We start from the raw sequence: 22,833 nt of genomic DNA on the forward strand, positions 1-22,833 counted from the left end.
CTTGGCCCATGGCGTCCAAAGTTCTGCGAAAACATGACTGCATTTGCATTCGCATTCGCATTCGCATTCGCATTTGCATTGTATTTGGCTCCTGGCTGCAACTGTGTATCATAATGCCGAAGTAGAGGCAACTTTGTCTGGGCCTGTCTATTGTCTGCGGCTGTCGCCTCAACTCAGCTCGAGTCGAGGCACTCATTATTGTCGTCATGCCGCTGACGTTCATTTGTGTCTTACAGATACTTCTAAAAGCACATCCAATATAATTGCATTGTCTGCCGCCTAACGACACGTTGCGTCTGCTGCATACGACACAAAACTTTATTGTTTTTGAATATAATAATAAAGTGCAGTTTGTCTGTCTCTCTCTCTCTTTTACACACTCACTCTCTCTCTCTCTCTCGCCCACTCGGCATCGACAGCCTTGTTGTATGTGCCTGGGGAAATTGCGGTTGTTGCTCAAATATGAAGCCAAGTCAAGCACAATTACGTTAGCCTGAGGTATTTATAACAAGTTGCATACTGTATCCATGACCAAGTTACACTCCAATGTTGTGAGCACCCCACTTGGCATAACTGGAAGGGCCTGGAGTCTCTAATTAAAGCAGGCGCACTTTGTCAAGCAACTTGGGAGAATGAAGTCGGTTTATTTATTACCTTCTAGATATGTAGAATCCATTCCTTCATGTTAGATTACTATATGAAGTGTTGACTTTCTTGGAATACGCCCGGTATAGGAGTATTCCATTATTAGAGCATTGGAGAATAGAAGTATTCTCACATAGTAATATTATATTATTCATTTCCTTTCTCTTACATTATTTGAAAGTTACGTATTAAGTTGTTTTCTCACATTTTAAATTCCAGTGCCCTACATCTAAGCTCTAACTCAATTAAACTATTTCATACTTCCCACTGACATTAAATTCCAATTTTGTATTTACCTTTTAATGAGTATTCGGTACAGCAAACACGGTCAGAACAGCTGTCATTAGCCACAAAAACAACGCACATACTCATATAAATGTATGTATATGTATGTGTATATATAGTTTGTGCTGAGTAAACATGGTCTATTTCGTGTCATGGATTTGCATAAATTGGATTATTTATTTTTTTAAATTATTTGCAGTCAAGTTAATACCTTCACAAAGAAAAACAAATCAAAATCTGATGATCAAACGAATAAATTTTGTATAGCTTAGCAAAAACAAATTCATAAATATGCATGCAAAACAAATTTCAAATTGTAAATAAATTCATACAAAATAATTTTGTCAATCAAAAATCTGGTTTGATTCGCCCACCGCAAACAGGCATCGGTGGTTCAGTGGTAGAATGCTCGCCTGCCACGCGGGCGGCCCGGGTTCGATTCCCGGCCGATGCAAATGATATTTTTTATTTCTTTTACACTTTTCTTCTTTTTTTTATGCTAATACAAAGACTGCAGACGATTGCTAGTTGATATAAAAGAAACGAATAAAACGGGTTGCCATTCGCAGAAAATTGCTCAAAATATTATTGCTGCAGATATCGAATACTGAAATAGAGAGAAGAACAAATAGTCGAAGAGGAAATAAGAAAAGGTAAAAGGAAAAGCCATCCAGACCGACTGAGAAGAAAAATGTCACAACAATAATAAATGATAATTGATAATAACGTTTTGCTACCTTCCTTCCGACCGCAGTCAGTCGAATAAATAAACAAAAAAAAAAAAAAAAAAAAGTGGTAGGTGCGTCTGAATTGTAAGAGGAAATCAATAAAAATGATGGCGACAACATTTGGCCACAATTTCACAATTTTTGTGGCAGCCAAACAGAGCGAACAAAACGCGCAGCATTTCAACAATTTCCGTTCGGCGTTGACGGCGCAGTGCAAAATTTTCTCATTTTCGCAGAAGCCGTCGCAAATGTTTCTCTATACAGTCCTCTTAGACACCTCAGACAACGCCCTTTACCGCATTTCTATGCGACTGCACAAAGTTGGACGAAATGTCATCATTTCCGTTGAGGGAAAACTGTGTGCGCGCTCAACCGTCAGCCGTGGGTTGGGGAGGGGGGTGGCGTGGATTACAGCAAGGACGAGGCTGTCGGCGGCGAGGACGACGATGAATGGCTACAGTGAGTAGCATGTCGGCGGGTTATCAGTAAAACTGTAAGCGCACCACACCGGCCCAGAAAGGGTTAACTAGGAGAAACCATGCAAATCCCCTTTTATTTACCCAAAAACTTTTGATGCAAAAAGCCTGAGAAATATATATAAAGTTATATACATATACATATATATGTATATATATATTTGGCTGAATCAAAAACGCAGCGCGTCCGTTCGTGCCTCGGGGCACTCTCAATGCTGTCGCGCACGTTGCCTAAACGAAGCGTGAAATTGTTAAATGAGTGCGAATGTCTGCCGAGTAACCGGATGCCCGATGGGGACCAAAGGGCGCCGCCGGAGCCGAACGTAGCCGGACGGAACCTGGACTTCTTTTGCATTTGTGTGAAATTATTGATTAAGAAAGTTTTTCGATATGCACGCCTGGTCAGCGTATATACATATAAACTCAAAGATATACATATATACATGGTATATATGCCTAAATAAATTCAATCCAATTGAATCGAAATTGGGTTTATGCGCCCTGAACTGAATGCCAATGGAGTCACGCATAGGCTGGTCTAGAAATTCGTAATTAAATGATGGCCAAAACAACATTTATGTTGTCAAATAAACTGACTTTCGAATAGCTAAATAAATTTGTTGCATTTTTGCATAATTGGATTAAAGTGTTACATTCAAATTAAGCATACGCCACGTTGCACACCATTTAATGTGAAAAACATTTCAATGTTTCATTATTAAGTCGTAGCCCAGTTGATAAATATTAAAATTTTAAAGCAATCTATGTACGTGTGTGGGTGTGTGTGTGTGTATCTTTGCAATCTTTTGAAACAAAACTGTCAAAACTGAACTAACAAGCAATTTATAACTTTTGTGAACGCCAACTCACACTCGAAACGAGCAGCACAAAAGAATCAAAGTCTTTTTATAGTTTCAACTGATGCTGGTCAAACTAGGCCTAATATATGCAGCACTGGCCTGGAACTGGAAGCTGCTTAACAACTTGGACTTTTACCCATTCGAATAGACGAATGCAAATGTTGTGTGCCGCAAGTTAAAGGACGAACTCACATAACTTGGCCACAATCTGATTGGGTCTGCAAACAGCATTTTGTGACCCTAATCAATGTGACCATTGTTTACCTACACTCCCCCAACATCTGTTGCCCTCCGGCCTTCGGTCCTCAAAACTAGCCAAGCAATATGCTTCACATTTCGTTTGAAGACAGTTTGTGGACCCATTCATTTGATATATGCTTAGATTAAACTCATATTGAACAGCTCTAACTGTTGCGATAACACATTGCACAATCAACAAATTGCCCAGCTCTGACTTTAAAATGGGATTACTAGAGAACAAAAAACCAAAGCAAACTACTGATTATTATCTGTAATCAAGAGAAAGGAAAATACAATAAACTCATTAAGTCTTTGGCTTTTCTTCATCAAGATCTCCATCTGTTCTTAGAACATGTGTCTTGAATATACCGACATCAAAAATATATATATATGAGGATTCCCCAATTCTCAAACTTTGGTAAAAGTTATTCGGTATTTGTGAAATTATTTTTAAACTTGTAAATTTACATATCATATTATGCTTACTTTACTATAGTAATAGCTATCATCACAAATGAACAATGAATATTCTATACTGAATATAAGACTTGCATAATAAACCTAAGGCAAAAACAATTCATATTTAATTATTTAATTTCGCTGATGGAACAATATATTATATTATATTATATTATATTATATTATATTATATTATATTATATTATATTATATTATATTATATTATATTATATTATATTATATTATATTATATTATATTATATTATATTATAATATTTATGTTATATAGTTTTTTATATTATATCCTGAAACATATTTTTATATTATAGTATATTATAACTAAATAAATATTTAAGTACGTATTTTTGTATTCATTATATATATTTTTAAGTTTTTCAATTAAAATAAAATTTGAAAATATTTTAAATACTATAGCAAATGAAAATTAATAAAATTTACGTGTAGGAATATAAGGTAAATATATATTTATATAAAATAATAATAAAGGTTAATATTTATTTATATAAAATAATAATAATATTAAAAAAGGACTCTTTTTTATTAAACAACAATAGAATATCTTAAAATTATATTTGTAATGTATTTATTTATGTATATATGTTATATTGATTTTTATTATAAAATATATGAAAATTCAGCTGTAACAGATAAATCACCTAAATTGGCAAAATTTATAGAGATTAAGCTTACAAAATGGAAGCTGGAGTACCCTGTGTAATATAGAACACTTAATTTATAAAAGAGATAGGTTTTTATTTTAGATTTATCTGTCCCATATACATACAAAATAAATTTAAATATCGTTTATTTGCTTCCACCTAAATGTAACTCGTCTCTCTGGAAGCACTCAATTGGTGCCATCAAGTGAGCAGAGGGCGTTTGAGTATAATTTGAACATATCCATCAGAGGGCGCACTAAAGATTACTCCCCGATTGGCACTTAGATGGACGCAAGTGCTGGACACCAACTAAAATCCTTTTGCTGCATTCAAATCACAAAACAAATCATCAACGGCCAGCCACACACACACACACACACACACATACACTCGCTCGGGCGTTGTACATTTACAGACAAAACACACAAACTGTCGCCATGGGTGCAATTCGAAATTTTGGGCATTCAATAACGATTTGCACAAAAGCCGCATACACACACACACAGGCACAAGCATATGAATACACACGCACACACACAGGCACACTCATGTATAGCTCGGGTACGTGTGGCTTGGGTCTAAAAAACAGAAAAACGAAGCCTTTAAAATTTGACCATTAACAGGCAGCCCAATGTTTACAAATGGCAATTGACAAGGCAGAAGGCAAAGCAAATTCAGTTCTGTTTGTCGAATGTGCGTTTAGCACGTAAGGATTTGTTACTGTCCCGCTCGCAATGGCGAGCAGTGGGCGTGGCCAGGCGATTGGGGCGACTGCTCGACTTCGATCTAATCAGCTGCGCTCTAAAAGAAGCTGTTAACAATATTGTCAATTTTCTATAGCAGGAGGAGGAGCAGGCAAAGGGACGGCAGCAGGGGCTGGCTGGGGAGCAGGGGACAGTTTGTGCCTCTGCTTTTCGGCAGCTAGTTTATTTTTATGTTGAGAAAAAAAGTTGAATTTGCATAATTTTGTTTGTCCTGTCTGCTACCACTCCTGCTGCTGCTGCTCCCACTCCTGCTGCTGCTGCTGCTCCCACTCCTGCTCTATTCTTTTGCTGTTTTGTGTGCCAGGTTGTTGCTGGTCCCTTTGCTGTGTGTCCTTGCCCGAATGCTGTTCATTTTGTGGGCAGCGTTTGCCACATAAACACTTTGCTGCTGAACACTATGAATAATTAATGAACTCTCTGTTGTTCTTGTTGTTGTTATTGTTGTTGTTGCCAGTCAAGTCCCAAGTTTTAAACAGGCAGCCGGAAAATGTTGTTTCTGCTTGCCTTTTTGTATGTTGCACGCTTTTAGTTGCTCGCTGCTTGACCAATACACTCGTGCCATATTCGTTTAGCACACACACACACATACACACACACACACTCGAACTGGAGCGCTACATTAAAGCAAATTCAAATTCAAAACCGAAGCATTGTCAACTCTCCAACTGATTTGCATTTGCCAGAACTAGTTTCAGGCCTCTAGAAATTTGTATTGAAGTCGAATTTGAAGTATTGAATTGATATATGTATTGGATGTTGCTTAACAGATATCTCTATATGTTGTGCATAATCAAAAATCTGTTGAGCACTTGACTGAGAGCTATTTACACTCACAGAGAAAGAGAGAGAGAGAGAGAGAGAGAGAGAGAGAGAGAGAGAGAGAGAGAGAGAAGAGTGCCCGTCTTTTGACATATGCACAAATCACATTTGCACATCCTCTGCTCAAAATCAAATTATGTTATTTTTATAAGCAGCCCAAAAGTATGCAAATATTTGTTATGCGCAAACATATGATTCGCTCGGTTAGAATAAACGTTGCCAACCACACAACAGCAGCAGCAGAAATGGCAATAACGGGGCAACAGGGGCTTAGGGGCAAAGCAGAAAAGGTCGTTAGATTGTTAACAAGTTCATAAAAAGACGCTGCTATACAAACAGCTCACACACACTCAGGCACACACACACACGCACAATTATAGAAGCAGCAGCAACTGGATCGAGGAGCGAGGGCCGCCGGCTGCGGGCTGCGAGCAGCAGTTGCGCCTCTTTAAATACTACACGACGCGACTGGCTGCGTATTTACAAAGCACTTTTTGCCGCTGTCGCTGCGGCTGCTGCCTCGAAGAGCAACAAAATGCAAACAGCACAAAAGTATGCTACAAAATGGAGGACAGAGTCAAGCCAGAAGCCAGGGCTGAATGCAGCTGCTGTTCACATGAGCCAATTGATGTCTGCATGTGTGGGCGTGGCTGCACACATATACATACATATATGCATGTATATGCATGCACATGCATGTGCACAGATTGCAGTTGGCGGCTTGCATATTCAATGCCAAATTAAAGCATAAACAAATACAATTGGAAAAGCGCACAAAACCAAATCTAAATCCGCTTAAATGCAATGCAATTTTCGCCGCTGTTGTTGCCTTTCAAGTTGTTGTTTTCAGCGTTATTTAATGCCTAGTTGGGCAACAACAACAACAACAATAGTTGCCGCTGCGGCAGCAATTAAAAGCGATTTGTGACCGCAGCGTAAAGCGCTTTAATTCTATTGCCAGACCTTAACACCCACACACACACACACACAGAAAGAGACAGCAGTGTGTGCGTGTGTTTGCAACTATTTAAAATTTAAAACAATGCCATCTATTTGAAATATTTTTGGCGAAATTAATTAAATTCCAATAGGGCAAGCATTAATAATAATTAAACGCATTTTTTACGCGCCAATCTTAATGTTTTATATTGATTATATTTGCATATTGCATTAATTTAATTTTAATATTTAATCTATTTTTTATGCAGGCTTTTGGGTCTTTTTTATTGGCTCGCTAAAAAGCGCAATTTCATCATTTATTTACATTGTGTGAAACATTTTTCAATTAAAAAGCCATTGTTCTAGTTTGACCAAAACTCTCAAGTTAAATATTGAATCAATGTTTGCAATTGATTATAATACGAGTAAAAAAACAGAGCGTGTGTGTGTTTGCCTTTTTTGTTGACATAACTTAAAAGGATTTACCATCATTACGGGTTAAATATTAAATTCGTTTTTATTGGATTCAGTTGGTAAACACAAGCAGCTATTATTAATAAATATTAATAACTTTTTTTGTACTATTCAATAAGTAAATATAAAGAAATATTTTCATAAGGTAAATAATTAAATAGTTAATATGTTTATATTATTTAATAGGCGTATCTAATATTGAAAAAGGAAAAACACAATATATATACATATGTATATTCACGCATAAACATTAATTGAAAAAAAAAAGAAAAAGAAAAAAATTTAATAAAGCACTTCTATAAAAATTATTAAAATTTCTGTTTGCCATTTTACAAATTAAATAAAGAACAATTAAAATCAATCCAAATTTTTTAAGCATAATATGCATTAAAATCAATTGATTGAGTTGAAAGAGATTGATTCAAAATTTCCAAATTTTGCTATTTTAATTTATATAATATAAAAAAATTCAAATACAAAATTTTGATGATAAATTCTATAAAAAAAAACGAATTTAACTCGAAATAAAATTACGTATACGTAATATTTGCAAAACTTGTTCCTTCATAAAAAAGAAAACAATTGCACTTTAACAATTCCGCCCATTAAAATTGTGTAATTTCTAAACAAGCTATTCAAATGGAAACTCACCGTCAATCATGTTGACACCGAGAAGTACGTAATTATAGCGTGTGGCGCGGCGCTTGCTGCAATGAGGCAAATGGAAAGGAAAAGTTTTAATTAAATAGACGATATTTATGTCAGTATTTAGGCAAAAAAAAAAAAAAAAATAGAAAACAAAAAAATTAACGTCAAAACGAAAGTTGTGCCAACCTGAAATTGCTGTAAAATATTAAACAATTAAGTGGAATGAAATGCCGGCGCACAAGTGTTAATAATTGAAATACACGTGGTAGCTAGCACAACTTGGCCAACAACCAGTAGGCGAGGCGAACTTTTTGCCGGTGGCCAATTAATAATAAATCGTGGGGGGGGGCATTGTGGGAGTGGGGGGAATCAAAGTCTGTGAGTGGCGCAGGCAAACGCTGCCAACTAATGACGCGCTCCATTTGGGACGAGCCACGTGCAACAACAAATTAGCGCCACAAAACGGGGCCACAAAACTTTGCGGAGCTAAAGTCAAAAGGTGGACAGCACACAAAAGACAAAGCTGCCAAAGGGGCAGAGCAAAACCAACAATAACAACAACAACAACAACAACAACAATAGTAGCTACAATAACGGGCGAAACTTTAGCTAAGCCAACTTCAATGGGTCTTACAAACTGTTGCGGACTTGGCGCTTGATTGAGCGCATCCAAAATATGTAGGGACCATTGCCCACGCTCAGGCCCTGGCTCTAGCTCTGGGAGCTTTTGGTTCACGTCACGCGGCCTGATTGATAAGGTAAATTTGACCCGGACCCGGACGCGTACTTTGGACAGGATGAGCCCCCAGCACGTAAAAGTGTTTCGAAACAATTTGTTAAGGTATTTTCGTGGCTGGCAAATTATGAATAGGCAACGGCATTTTAACTACACTTTGTTACGCATTCTTAAATTAAATCAAGCTGCTTTCTTTGAGGCCTCTCCAGCTTAATTGCATAACTCAATTACCGAGCAGAATGAGGGTCGACACGGCGAAACTTTAATCCAGCCTAATGTGCCGAAAAAAAGAGCCAGAATGAACAAAAAAAAGCCAAACAATTTAAAAATTTAAATTAAAACGAAATGGAAGCTCCAACGGCCAAAAGGCTCTTCAATCAAACAATTTCAATCGCGAATTCCATTCCCGCATTCCCCAGAAAGCTGCAATCTAATCTAAAAAAAATCAATTTTTGCAACAGCCTTGACTGGCTGCCAGTCTTATTAATCCCGAATCCCAGAGAGCAGAAGCTAATCAATCAAATGCCCCGTTAATGCCCGTTAAGCCCGATGGCCAATCTCGAATGTTGGCCCAACAATTTACAAAAAAAAGAAATATATATATACATATTTTAGGCGACTCGAGCTCAAATGGTCGAGATTAACCACGCCCACGCCCACGCCGCCTCCACTCGTCGGCACTTCAAACATCTGAACTCATTTTGACAAGCGTCAAAAGTGAAAAAACTGACAGCGTGAAGAATTGTGCAAGAATATTGAGTTTGTACCTGAAGGCGTTGGCTTGATTGATTTCCATACTGCTCACAATGAAGACGATACAGATGATAAAACAGACAGAGAGAGAGAGAAAGAGAGTGAGAGAGAGAGGGAGATACTACTGATGCTGCTCATTATCGCAGCTCGAGTTAAGATTTTGCTGACACTCGCCGCGGGTTCAATTAGGTTGCCTAATCAATTGTGAATGCTGAGCTGTCTTGCGAGCCTAATTAAATTTTCTAATCGACTTGCGCTCAAATGATGTGGCAGCAGCCAGGTGGCTGCTAGCAGGAGGCAGCTGGCAGGAGGCGGGCGCTGCCACAGAATTGACTTTAACTGATTTACACCGAGACGCAAACACTTTTTGGCCATGTGGCCTAAGTAGTCCAGCTAATAAATTATTTGCTGCCAGTGAAAAAAAAAAAGAAAAGGAGCAGGAGGAGCAGGAGTAGGAGGAGTAAGCCAAAGACTCGCAACGCATAAAAAACACTCTCGCAGCTCGGCCTAAATTCAGACGGCATTGCTTTCTGTTGTTTATGTGAAAATTGTTTTCTTCTGTTTATTTACGTTTATTTTATTCTTTTTTTTTTTTTACTTATTTTTTGCTTAGTGTTATGATTTATGCTGCCACGCCCCAGTCGTAATTTATGCCCGTGCACACAATAAATGGAAAGGCTCTCGAACCAACCTTGGAATACATTTGTACATTTGTATAATTACTGAGCTGCGATGAAAGCTCCTCGGGCTTTATAATGAAGAGTTCTCAAATTACTTAATGATATGAGGTTATATCATATACATATGTATATTGGTATGTGTGCAGCCAAACAAATATTTAAGCCAACGTTCTACGTAAAGGATTTAATTATTCATTTCGAAAATGGAAATTTCTCATGATATATTTCATTTACCAGCTAAATTAACGAACAACTTGAAGTAATGCGATTTAGTTTAATGCAGAATTGAGAATAGCCTTTGGCATAGGATTTATTAGAGAGTTAATATAGATAATAATAATCAATTATTCAGTCAGACATTTTCTATGAGATTCGATTTAATTAAAGTTCATAAATAATAATATGAGCTTCCTGCTTAATAAACTTTTCCTTCCTTCCTCTTTTTCATGATATGAACAATGGTGAATCACCGATATTCCTTTGGTAGTACGAAGCAAACGCGAGCAGCAAAATATTTGTGAAGATAACTTCAATAATGTAAGGCATTAACATTAGAACTATATGTTATCTCTTTCTCTATATATATATCTCTCTCTCTCTTTCTCTCCCATTGCCTGTATTTTACCTTCTTTCTCTCTCTCTCTCGCTCTCTTTTTCTCTGTTATCTCTTACTATTATATTCTTATTATTCTTGTTTTTTGCACGGATTGTGATTGTGATTGATACATCGGTATTTTTAAAGTTGCATATAAAATATCAGATAGATATATTTTCAATTTTCATTTTTCATTTCTCTCTCTCTCTCTCTCTCTCCTTTGATAGTTTTCAAAAGTTCTCTCACTAATTTTCTTCTCTCTATATATATGTATGTATTTCTGAAATGTTCTTCCTGTATACCGCTCCCCCTCTCATTTTTGTGCTTTTCAAACTCTTTCTCTATCTTCCACTGCCTATTGGCAGCTATCTACACACACAGATACAGAAATATCCTGATGGCTTTATTTGATCCCCCCCTTCAGCTTAACTGCAGGAAAAGAGCATAAAGAAATGTGCCGCCCAGGTGTAGTCGACAAATTTAAAATAAATCACAGCCTACCGCAATGCCGGTGCATGCTGCATGCTCACCTGCGAACGAACGAAGATGGCATGCATAATTAGAGCAGCCTGTCTGCTGGAATGAATAAATTTGCGCCCTGAATGCGACTCATATGCGTACACTTGAACATGAATGCGCAGCTGAAGCAAACACAACTCTGAGCAAACCCATATACCTGAGTGTACAAGTATGTATGTATATATGTACATAAGAGAGACCTCAATGTGAAAATGAAGTCAACTTGAATAAAGCAGCATGTTTTTAATCAAACAAAATTTTTTTATTTGTTTAACAGATGTGGCATCCATATAGCGAATTTGTCCATTCCAATTGTTAATTATTTATTTTATAATAAAGTTAAGGCTGGCGAAACCGGATCTGCAAATATGGCTTAAGCATTGCCATATTTTATTTAAATTGAAGTTGGATTTTTGATAGTATATAAAAGTAATAAAATTAAATAAGAAATTGAAAAAAAAGAAAACTGAATAAAAAAAATAATTAAATGAATTTAATATAATAAAAATTATAAGAAAAAACATTGATTATAAATTTGTATACAGTCATGAGATATTTAAAATCATGAAATTTAATATATTAACTTAAATATTATGTGTAAATATATGAAAATAATATAATTAAAATTAATGATAATCAAAAGATATATTAACAAATAAACAATAATATACGCTATAAAATATTAAATTTATCATTTAAAGTGCAAAACAATATATAGAGAGTCATATGTAAAAACTTCCTTCCATAAGTTTATATACGGAACGATCAGGAATAATTTTCTTCCGCTTAATATTTATTTTTATTTATTTATTTTGTTTATTTATTTATTTATTTTTTTTTTTTTTTGCAAATGTAAATTGCCAAATTCAATAAAAATATTTGCCAACACCTCGACTATTGCCTTGATTACAGCTCAACTGCATGAGGTCAAGTGTATGGAAAGCCAATTGAGTGAAAATTCTAGAGAAATATGCTCAAATGCTGAAAAATCAAATAAAAAAGTTTTTTTATGCCAAGTAAGCTGCCTCAATGGGAGACTTTCAAATAAGCTCAGCCTTACACTGTATCCATGAGTTACGGAAAATTACTATTATTATAATATTTAAACTTACGCATAACTAAATAACTAAATAACTAAAAGTATAAAAGATTTTGATTTTAGGCCTAAACTTGGTCATAAAGCACATAAAATTATGAAAACAAATTGCTGCTTAGGCGAAAGAACAAAAAACGTTGCCCACAATTATTTTTAATTATTTTATTTTTTACAAATTTTGGTCTGTAGACACGATTAGTGGGCAAAGGGCACAAAAAGCCGGCATTGAAATTATTATTATATTATGTCTATCTGTCAAACTGAATGCTGATTGCAGGAGTTTATTATTATTATTAATTTATTTTATTTTATTATTATTTTCACACTACTATTATGTACATGTCGCAGAAGCTGCCTGCAGTTGGCTAATAGACATCATGACGATGGTGATTAAAAGTCTTAATGGGCCACATTGTCTTGGCTAAAAGCAAAGCCCAAAGCAGGCCCCAGCCCAGCTCCATTGAGTGCCTATTGATATTTATGGCTAGCAGAGCCGGACTTAGTTGCCCACTTAATATGTTTAGCAGAGCGTAGAATTTATGGCTTCGACTAATGGCTAATTCTGGCACACGAGTGCAATATTATACATATAACTGCTGAATGCGTATGTGTGTGTGTGTAAATAGAGCAGAAACTTTAGAAATTGTATGACTGCTCTGATTTATGTCTTGAATTCCACATAAATATACTAAATAAATATACATATATTATGTAGATACACCGAAGCTCAGCTCTCGATTAGATGGAAACATGGATCGACATAAGCGCTGGAGTTAATTGAAATACGTTTCATGTGCTCAGTTCAATAATGCATTCCTTTCAACGCACGTCAAATTGATTATAATATAATTGAATTGTATTTCACACACGGCTGGTATATTAAGCATTTCTCTGTCCACTTTCAGCACTCGCATTATCTGCGTATATCCAATAATAAACAGACACGACCATTTTCAAATAGGTTTTTTTCGGTCCCCTGCTGCCGTCGTGTCGAGCAAGTTTATATCTCGCTTGGCGTTTTCGACTGTTGTTGACATTAATTGCCAATTAATTTTGCTGCTGCAACATTAACAGAATTCAATAAATTAATAATTATTTGCACTCTTTGAAGGAAAAAAAAAATATATATGTACACATATTTATATGCATATACAATTAACAGCTGGGTAAGTTAATTAAACGAATTGTCAAATGCATACGAAAATAAAAACAAAAAAAAGAAAAGTTCTCTAATGGGCAAAATATCTGAATGTCGATTTACTTCTTTGCTCGTGGGCTTGCTAATAGCTATTCCATCGATAGGTCAGCTCGAAGTTTTCAAATAAGTAGAACAAACTGAAACTTTTTGTCTGTATCTAATGGAAATTTAATACGCACAAAAGTATGCTACAGATTTTTATTTCTTTTTTTTTTTTTTGCTCAACTTTAAACGATGCCCAAAAGTCAAACGTGCGGAAGAAATGACAAACACTTCAAGTCCACACTCACACACACACACACAATGTATGAAGAGAGAGATAGATAGCAACAGAGTCGAGTAAATAACTGCACATTAGACAACAGAAAAGTGGGGGGCAAAAATCACTCATACGCACTATCTAACAAGCAACGAAATAGAAGGAGAGTGATAGATAGAATACAAGCGACACACGCACACACAAGTTTATTTACGCTTGAATGCAATTGTTTTGGCATCTGCTTTGCGAGGTGTTGGAGTCAGCTTCAATTTTAAGCATTTCTCTTCTTTTTTTCTGTTTACAGCACACGTCATAAGCTGCTATCCTGCTAGCCAAAAACACAAACACAAGCACAATTCTCATACGTGGCATCAAAGCATGCATAAAAGTTATATATAAAAAAACAAAAAAAAAAGAAAACACACAAACACACTTAGATTCATCGAATGATGAAATAAAAGTTTTGCCTTTGTTATTTCTGTGAGCTGAGCTTGATTCAATTTATGGTTTGATGCCAGCATAATTTCATTTGGTTTTGTTTGACTTGATATGCGCGAATAATGTGACAGCCCATAGGCGGCCTGACCTCAAAAAGATTTTGGTTTTTATGCTCTTATGTTTGTGCGTTAGTTTGTTTTGAAGCTCGTAAAACAAAGAGCATAATTAAAATGATTTTCATGGCCCAATAAACTTTTCAAAGTCCCATTTAAAATCTTAAACAACAACTGAAATTACAATTTTTAATTTCAATTTATAATCAGCCGAACGACTCAGAGTAGACAATTCCATGCTTTAAGGTCCAGCTCTGGCTTTTCACTGGTGTCTCCTGCATATGGGCTGATCGATACGTTTGCAGCACCTTTTAGCAACTTTTCCAGCGTTTATCTCTCACGCTACAAGTTTTTATAAATGGCTCGATCGATGGTCTCTCTATTCCCTTTTTAATGTCCTAGCCCAATTCAAAAGCAAAGAATGTTTATGTGGCATATCGAGCAACCCTGTTCCTTTCACTTCTCAAGCATATCGTGACATATCGGAATAATCAATAAATGCTACATTTCTGAAGTTAGTTCCCAAAAATTTAACAGTTAACTAACATAAAATTTCCTCAGTCTACAACATTCTCTGTGAGCTTAACAGTCTTTCCTTAAAGAGAGTCTATAATTCAATTCAGAGTTTCTATTGCCAGTCATAAAACAATAAGCCGCTGAATCCGAGGTCAATCAGTCAATCAGCTGAGAGATCACTTTTAAGCAACGGCATTTATTGCACTAATTGATAGGAGATAATGCCAAACATTCTTTTGTAATTTCTAAGTTTGCCGAAACAAACAAATATTCACATCATATACACACAATCTTATGATTTCCCAAATGATATGCCCAGGAGTATGCCTTACCTACCCTCTTAACTTTCTAAGAAAACAAATTCGAATGCATGAAGATTTCTATGTATTTAATGTGCACAATTTAACAATTCTTATAACTATTTGTAAAATAAACTCGGTTGATTTCGTTCCATGATTGTCGCTCAGATCAGTTATCATCTATGGATCATTTATCCTCTAAAAGCCTTTGAGGAACCATTTCTGCGCCTCTTGATGACAGTCTTGCCAGGCTTCCTGACCACCTTCCACTTGCGCTTCGTCCTTGTCTTCTGGCCAGCAGCGGGTGCAGCCGTAGTGTCTGTGCCTGTTCCTGCTCCGGTTCCTGCTGTTGTGGCTCCGTCGGCTGGCGGCTCCGATACTACTGGCGCCGCAGTTGGTATTACTGCTAATAGACAGTCGGGATCCATCAAGTTAGCGGAGTCTGAGCAGTCAGTGCAGTCCGCGGGCTGACCATCCGCGTCGCATGGTACTGCATCGCCCATGGGCAGATATGAAAGGCATATGGCCAAAAGGGCACAGCTCAGTAGAATTACTTTCACTTCCATCTTATTCAGATCGGTTGACGAATGATACTTTCACCCCAAAACTCCACTGCTTATATAGCAACTCGAAGTGTTTTGCACAGTTTTCACAGATGTTCCCCAATATGCGATTTTAGTGCTACTGTGTCATGTGTATTTGACTAGTTGAAGCTTCCTAATATTTACTCAACTGAAATGTTATAAGTGGTACATGATGAATTTATATAGTGACTAAATACATTTCCTTAGAATTGATCAGAGCCTAAGCCCTAAGCCCATGGTCATGCAATAAGCAGGTATGACTAAAATTTATTATTAACTAAAATAATAAGGTATTAGATGTAGTATTTTTGTGCTGTATGCTTAGAGGCAAAGCATATTTAAATAGCTTTGGGTATTCCGATACGCCCACATCGGGATTATCCTGGTGGAAAGTATATCTTGAATATATGTATTTCTGATCTTGAGTTTTTAGCGCGCTCAAAATTATAACAGAGTCTAATTCTGGAGCTAAAATTATCATAAAATTGTATGTTCATGACCAAGACGGAGTGGCAACATTTTTGGTCTGAATATTAATAGTGCTAAGAACGTATATCTACATATATTCCGAGTTTCTAGTTTGTAGCACGAATAATACTTACGAGATGTGAGGATTTGTATAACGTAATTTGATTTGATTCGAACGTAAATATACATATATAAATACTTCATAAATCTAATCATCTCAAATTCCAATTCTATTGCTACCATATTTTCTTATATACTGGAACGTGGCATTTCCCAGTAGACTAGATTGATAGAAAACTGTTGAAGATCACGCACTAGCAAAACCGTAGAGACTTCACTGCAAGAGCGCTATTTCGGACATCAAGCGAACTAATTTTAATTAATACTACAATTCACAAAAAAATACCAATGTAAATAACATTGATAATAACTAAAATAATTGTCAATTTATTCAGAACTCATCTGCGCGAACCACAGAAAATTTGACTCGTTCCAACTAGCGGATAGAAAGGCGAAGTCAACTCTGCTCGTCGTCCTGCTCAAATACATATGCCTTGACTTTCACAAAATATATATCTTGACTTCCCATTTTGAATGCGTTCAGGGTATAGAATGTGTCCTCCCTTTGCATGCAAAAGCATGTATGTACATGTATTTGCAAAAACAAAAATCATATTAATTGCCTGATCAAGGAGCCAATCATCATAAGATATCATTTATTATTGGATAAAAATAATGATCCGAATTTCTTACCAACTACTTAATTATAATTATAATACGTCAAATAAATTCATCATGTCCCACTTATAACATTTCAGTTGAGTAAATATTAGGAAGCTTCAACTAGTCAAATACACATGACACAGTAGCACTAAAATCGCATATTGGGGAACATCTGTGAAAACTGTGCAAAACACTTCGAGTTGCTATATAAGCAGTGGAGTTTTGGGGTGAAAGTATCATTCGTCAACCGATCTGAATAAGATGGAAGTGAAAGTAATTCTACTGAGCTGTGCCCTTTTGGCCATATGCCTTTCATATCTGCCCATGGGCGATGCAGTACCATGTGTCACGATTGGTGTGCCCTTGGGCTGCGATCCTACAGAGCCGGCACCTGCGCCTTCACCAGTACCTGAGCCCCCAGCAGAATCGGAGCCGCCAGCCGACGGAGCCACAACAGCAGGAACCGGAGCAGGAACAGGCACAGACACAGACACTACGGCTGCACCCGCTGCTGGCCAGAAGACAAGGACGAAGCGCAAGTGGAAGGTGGTCAGGAAGCCTGGCAAGACTGTCATCAAGAGGCGCAGCAATAAAAACAAAAAACAGAAATGGTTCCTCAGTGGCTTTTAGAGGATAAATGATCCATAGATGATAACTGATCTGAGCGACAATCATGGAACGAAATCAACCGAGTTTATTTTACAAATAGGTATAAGAATTGTTAAATTGTGCACATTAAATACATAGAAATCTTCATGCATTCGAATTTGTTTTCTTAGAAAGTTAAGAGGGTAGGTAAGGCAGACTCCTGGGCATATCATTTGGGAAATTATAAGATTGTGTGTATATGATGTGAATATTTGTTTGTTTCGGCAAACTTAGAAATTACAAAAGATTGTTTGGCATTATCTCTTGTCAATTAGTGTAATAAATGCCGTTGCTTAAAAGTGATCTCTCAGCTTGTTCTATTGATTGACTGACTAATTGAACTCGGATTCAGTGGCATATTGATTAAAGACCAGTAATAAAACTTCAAAATAAGAAACAAAATTTAAACCCAATTTGAGCATAATTCACTTGTGATTCCTATAGTTTAATAATATAGATGCATTTAATTGTATCAACATATATACACGTAAATAAATAAATAAATAAAAATTAAAAATTATTTATAAATAAAATCAAACAGAATGTAAAATTAAAGAATACAGCTCCAAATATGTGATTTAATATATTTTATACAAACATGTGTTTACCCGACTAAAGTTTTCCCTTTTTTTTTTAATTTTATTAATGGCCATAATACGAAGTTATAATATACGATGTGTAGAATCTGAATCTCAGTATTATTTATTCTTGAACAACATTATTTCTCTGGGAACCCATTGACGAAAATAATAAGCGATATGCTGTTAAGCATATATGACACAAGGGACATATGAAGCAAGTAAGAAAGTTGCGTTCGGGCGTTACTAGCCATTCATTCAATCAATAAAGGATGTTGAAACCAATATAGTGGGTAGATTTTGAGTTTATAGCTCCAAAACTTTAAAAAATGCAGTTTTTCCCGATTTACCACCTCCCCAGTATGCGAAATCGCAGAATTTTTGGCCGATTTTTAGAGCTTGTCAAAACTATCTTAACTGTACAATTTGGACGCTTGCACCTCAATAATATAGAAACAAGTGAGAGCGTCAGGCGTTATCGACTGCAGAATACTCATTCATATCCTGATTGCCACACCCTCTATTGGTATATAAGTATGTACAGTGGAATCCGGTTATAAAGACCCCGCTTAAAGCGTTCAACCGGTTATATCGACGAAAATTCCATATATTATCTCTCTTTATGTTAAAACCTATTACGAACATGGCAACCGTAAAAAAAAAAAGAAAAACATATAGATATATTCACCATAGATTTTTAGATTTGGGTGATCAGCTCGAGATCCCGATTTATATCGAATTCCCGGTCTCTAGCATCAATAGTGCCTATAATATATATGGCAGAATGTTCAGATTCTATTTGCCACGCCCCTTGTAGGCTTAGATATAGAGTCTTTTTGGATGAAATTTCAGCTTTTTAGCATTTTAGCTCTTCAGCATGCACAACTCCTAAGTATAAGTATATATATAAGATAGCCTCGTCTGCTAGTGTATAGTTAAAGATATATATCCCATTAATTAATCACGATAGCAACTCAAAGAGGCTAGTTGATAAATGGTTAGATGAGAGTAGCAAGAGATTCGTTAGTCGGTTTAAATGTATTCAATTTTCTGTATATTTAATCTGCAGATTGATCCAAATTTTTTACATCTATTTGTAATTTAAGCATATTTCATCTCGGTTGTTGGGTGTCGGTCCTGATGAATCTGTTCTGATCAGATATCAGCTCTGCGATTAGCCTTTGGTGCGGCGCCTCTTGATGACAGTCTTGCCCTTCTTCCTGACCACCTTCCACTTGCGCTTCGTCCTTGTCTTCTTGCCAGCTGCGGGTGCAGCTGTAGTAGCAGTGCCAGTTGCTGCGGTTGTGCCTGCGCCGGCTGGCGGCTGTGTTACTGCTGGGGGCTCAGGTACTGGTGAAGGCGCAGGTGCCGGCTCTGCAGGATCGCAGTCCGCGGGCTGACCATCCGCGTCGCATGGTACTGCATCGCCCATGGGCAGATATGAAAGGCATATGGCCAGGAGGACACAGCCTAGTAGTATTACTTTCACTTCCATCTTATTCAGATCAGTTGGCGAATGATACTCTTGCCTCAGAGCTCCACTGCTTATATACTAACTCGAAATCTTTGTCCATAGTTTAGACAGCTGCTGCCTAATACTTTGTACATATTTTGCTTTGCAAAAAAAGCAAACATAGCAAATAATGAAACAAATTGAACAAACAGTGTTTTGTTTCCTAAAAATGCAGACAGTAGCTCTAGAGCAGTAGGAGCCATTGGATATTATCTAATCTAATCATTTGATAATGTCTAATCCAGTGTTAGCCTCAAATCTTCAGCACAATATTCGATCCGACTTGCTATGAATTATCCGATATATAAATAAATCAAAAATAAAATATAAAATATTACAAAAGTATTTTTATTTTAATATTTTTATTATTTTATTACTTTCTTTTAATTTCGTAAGTTTTTAGATTATTTTCTCAGCTCTTCTATTTTATTTTGCTTTCAATATGGACCTTAATTATTTAATTTTTATTTTTTTTTTTAACACTTACCTTACATTTGATGTCAATACTTAAGTTAGCTAGCTATGTGGAACCTTTTTAGTTAGTCAACAACTAATGTATCTGAAAAAAAAATAAATAATAAGTAAATAAAATATATAAATATATATCTTGAAAGAATGGTATAGAAAAATGGACTAGCCTAGATTATCAAAAAAAGAAGAATCTATTTATTTTCTATCTTGAAATATTGGTGTTCCATTAATTCACCATAAATTCCACCACCAAACAAGAATAATGCAAATAGTAAGTAGCGAATATCGATTTGCTGAATAAGCCATAATATGTAAAGAGCTATCTAACATAAGAAGATGCCCAAACTATAAATGAAAGTCTCTATTTACAGACGGTAACAACAGCTAAAGGTAAATCTGTTAAATAACAGAATGTTATGTTATTCTCTACCTCTCTCTGTGTCACTCTTGATCGCTTTTAATCTCTAACTCCCTCCATCTCTCCGTCAACCTCTTTATCTTTTATTTATTATTTCTCTCTCACTTGATATTGCTAGCCCCTCTGACTCTCTCTCACTCCTACTCTCTATATCTCTTTAAATATTTTTTTTTTCTTTTTCTGTAGTCAACGTACTCCAAAACTTGAAACATTCTGTATTTGTCATAGAGTCTTGAAATATAGAAGAAATCATATGACGGGTTTATACAGTGACATAAGCTTCCAGCTACGCTTCGTATATAACTAATATACTCTTAAAGCGTTGTGAGCGAGCATAGTCTACGTTCACGCATCGGTGTGAATTGGCTAAACAAAACAGGGCATTTACATGCAGACAGGCGGTCGAACAGGCGAACAGACGAACACCAGATGGCTCAGAATAGTTAAAACAAGCTGGAAAGCTGTAGTACATTACTGTGGTAACTGCGAGGATGCTAATGTCTTTTAGATAATCGCTGGCATGCGGTGCTCTTACTCGCCAGCTGGCATATTAAGCAAAATGGCGTCGACAGGCACACACACGCATACACGTACACACTTAGCAGCAGCAGCATGAGCAGCAGCAGCAGCTTAGTCGATTCGAACGCCTAAAGCTATGCCAACATTTTCATGCCATTTGATTTTACTTTGCTTCGTTATCTGCCACTCCCCCAAGCTTCGCACGCCCCTGGCAGCCTGGCAACACATGTCCTGGCTGCTCTCGGGTAATGTAAGCGTCGCAGCAGCGCCTAGGCTATTAGGCTTATCGTTTTCATAATTTACTAAAAATAATAAGCAAACCGGGATTTGTCTGCACGGATTTGTTCACATGTGGCAATGCCAACGGCCAACTAATGCTCGGATTATGACCAAAATGACCAGCCAGCTCCACCAAGGTAAGGCAACAATGAGCTCATACAGGTTGCGCAGAGAGCAATCGAATCAATACAAATCGCCAGCAAATGCCAAGCGCAAAGCATGTGTGAATATTATTTAGCAATTTCCCTAGAATTCCTTTATTGTCTACGCAAATTGTGCATTGAGTCTTGAGAAATGTAGCTTGGACTCAATGATGAGGATACAGCAAGTGATACAGTCGTATGCTTAAAGATCTGCTTGAGTATTTGAAATTTTTACCACAGCATACGTCATTCAGTGAAATGAGAGAGAGGTAAGTAGAGAATAACAAGTGTAGTACATTTTTGCAAAGCTGTAGACATCACAGGAGATAAATATACATTTTAAATAAATTAAAAATATATATATTTTATTTTTGTTATATAATTTTAAGTTTTTTTATATATATCTTTTTATTTATTTATTTATTTATTTTATTTTATTTATTTATTTATTTATTTTTATTTATTTTTTTTTTTTTTGTCTTATGATTTTTCTCTGCTTAGGCTTAGTAGCTTAACATATTTCTTCAAATAAAAAAGCAAAAGTCTCTAAACATTTTCTCTATTAAATATTTATTTAAACGCATTTTAATAAACATATCCACTATAAAACATTTAGTCTAAAGAGAAACCCCAATGAAATGTTCCATTCAAGAAAGTATTCCAATTTGGTATCCTAATGATACGCTTAACCCAAATGTGTTTTGGCTTTCTGGCCAAAGTCAAATGCTACGCTCTTTGTTAAGTGATTTTACAGGCAACAAATGGCCAAAAAGGTCAACTGGGATTAATTAGCTTTGCTGGCCTGGCCAGGTCTCAGCCTTTGTGTTAGTCACAGAATCCATTGTTGCCAAATTAGTTTTTTCTTTCCGTCTGCTACAAAAGAATTTAAATAATTTGGTCTCCAGCCGGATATGGCACGTTCTTAAGCCCCGATTCATTAAGTAGATATTAAGCATATATTAGGTATTTGGGTAGATATATAGAGACAGAGATAGGGTATTTAGATAAGAGATATATAGAGATATACTTTATAATACAAATTAAAAGAGATCTAAAAAAAAAATGCAGTCATAAAACTCCAAATTAATATTTTATTCGCGCTCAAATTGTTTTCATTTGACTTTTATAAGCTGATTTTGCAATTAAGACCGTAAATCAAATTTTTGTTTAATATTTCTGAAATAAATAATTTAGTAAAATTTTATGATTTTAATTGAATTTTGAGAAGCAAATGTCAAGCATTGTATGCATTTAATTGAATTTTGAGAAG

At 36.0% G+C, this 22,833-nt stretch overlaps 1 protein-coding gene and 1 non-coding gene across 2 annotated transcripts in view; one reads left to right on the forward strand and one right to left on the reverse strand.

The window, feature by feature from the left end:
- Positions 1 to 8,080, reverse strand: part of LOC108658133 (uncharacterized) — a 143,867-nt gene extending 135,787 nt beyond the window's left edge. The window contains exon 1 of the mRNA XM_089256884.1: positions 8,021 to 8,080. The gene's annotated coding sequence lies outside the window, so the exon portion shown is untranslated. The remainder of the gene's footprint in view (positions 1 to 8,020) is intronic.
- On the forward strand, positions 1,314 to 1,384 carry TRNAG-GCC (transfer RNA glycine (anticodon GCC)). The gene has a single exon. It is a non-coding gene; the product is annotated as a tRNA-Gly (tRNA).
- Positions 8,081 to 22,833: the final 14,753 nt, after the last annotated feature.

The sequence above is a fragment of the Drosophila navojoa genome, chromosome 3 (assembly GCF_054131105.1).
Source record: "Drosophila navojoa isolate 15081-1374.11 chromosome 3, UAZ_NAV_1.0, whole genome shotgun sequence".
NCBI classification, from domain to species: domain Eukaryota; kingdom Metazoa; phylum Arthropoda; class Insecta; order Diptera; family Drosophilidae; genus Drosophila; species Drosophila navojoa.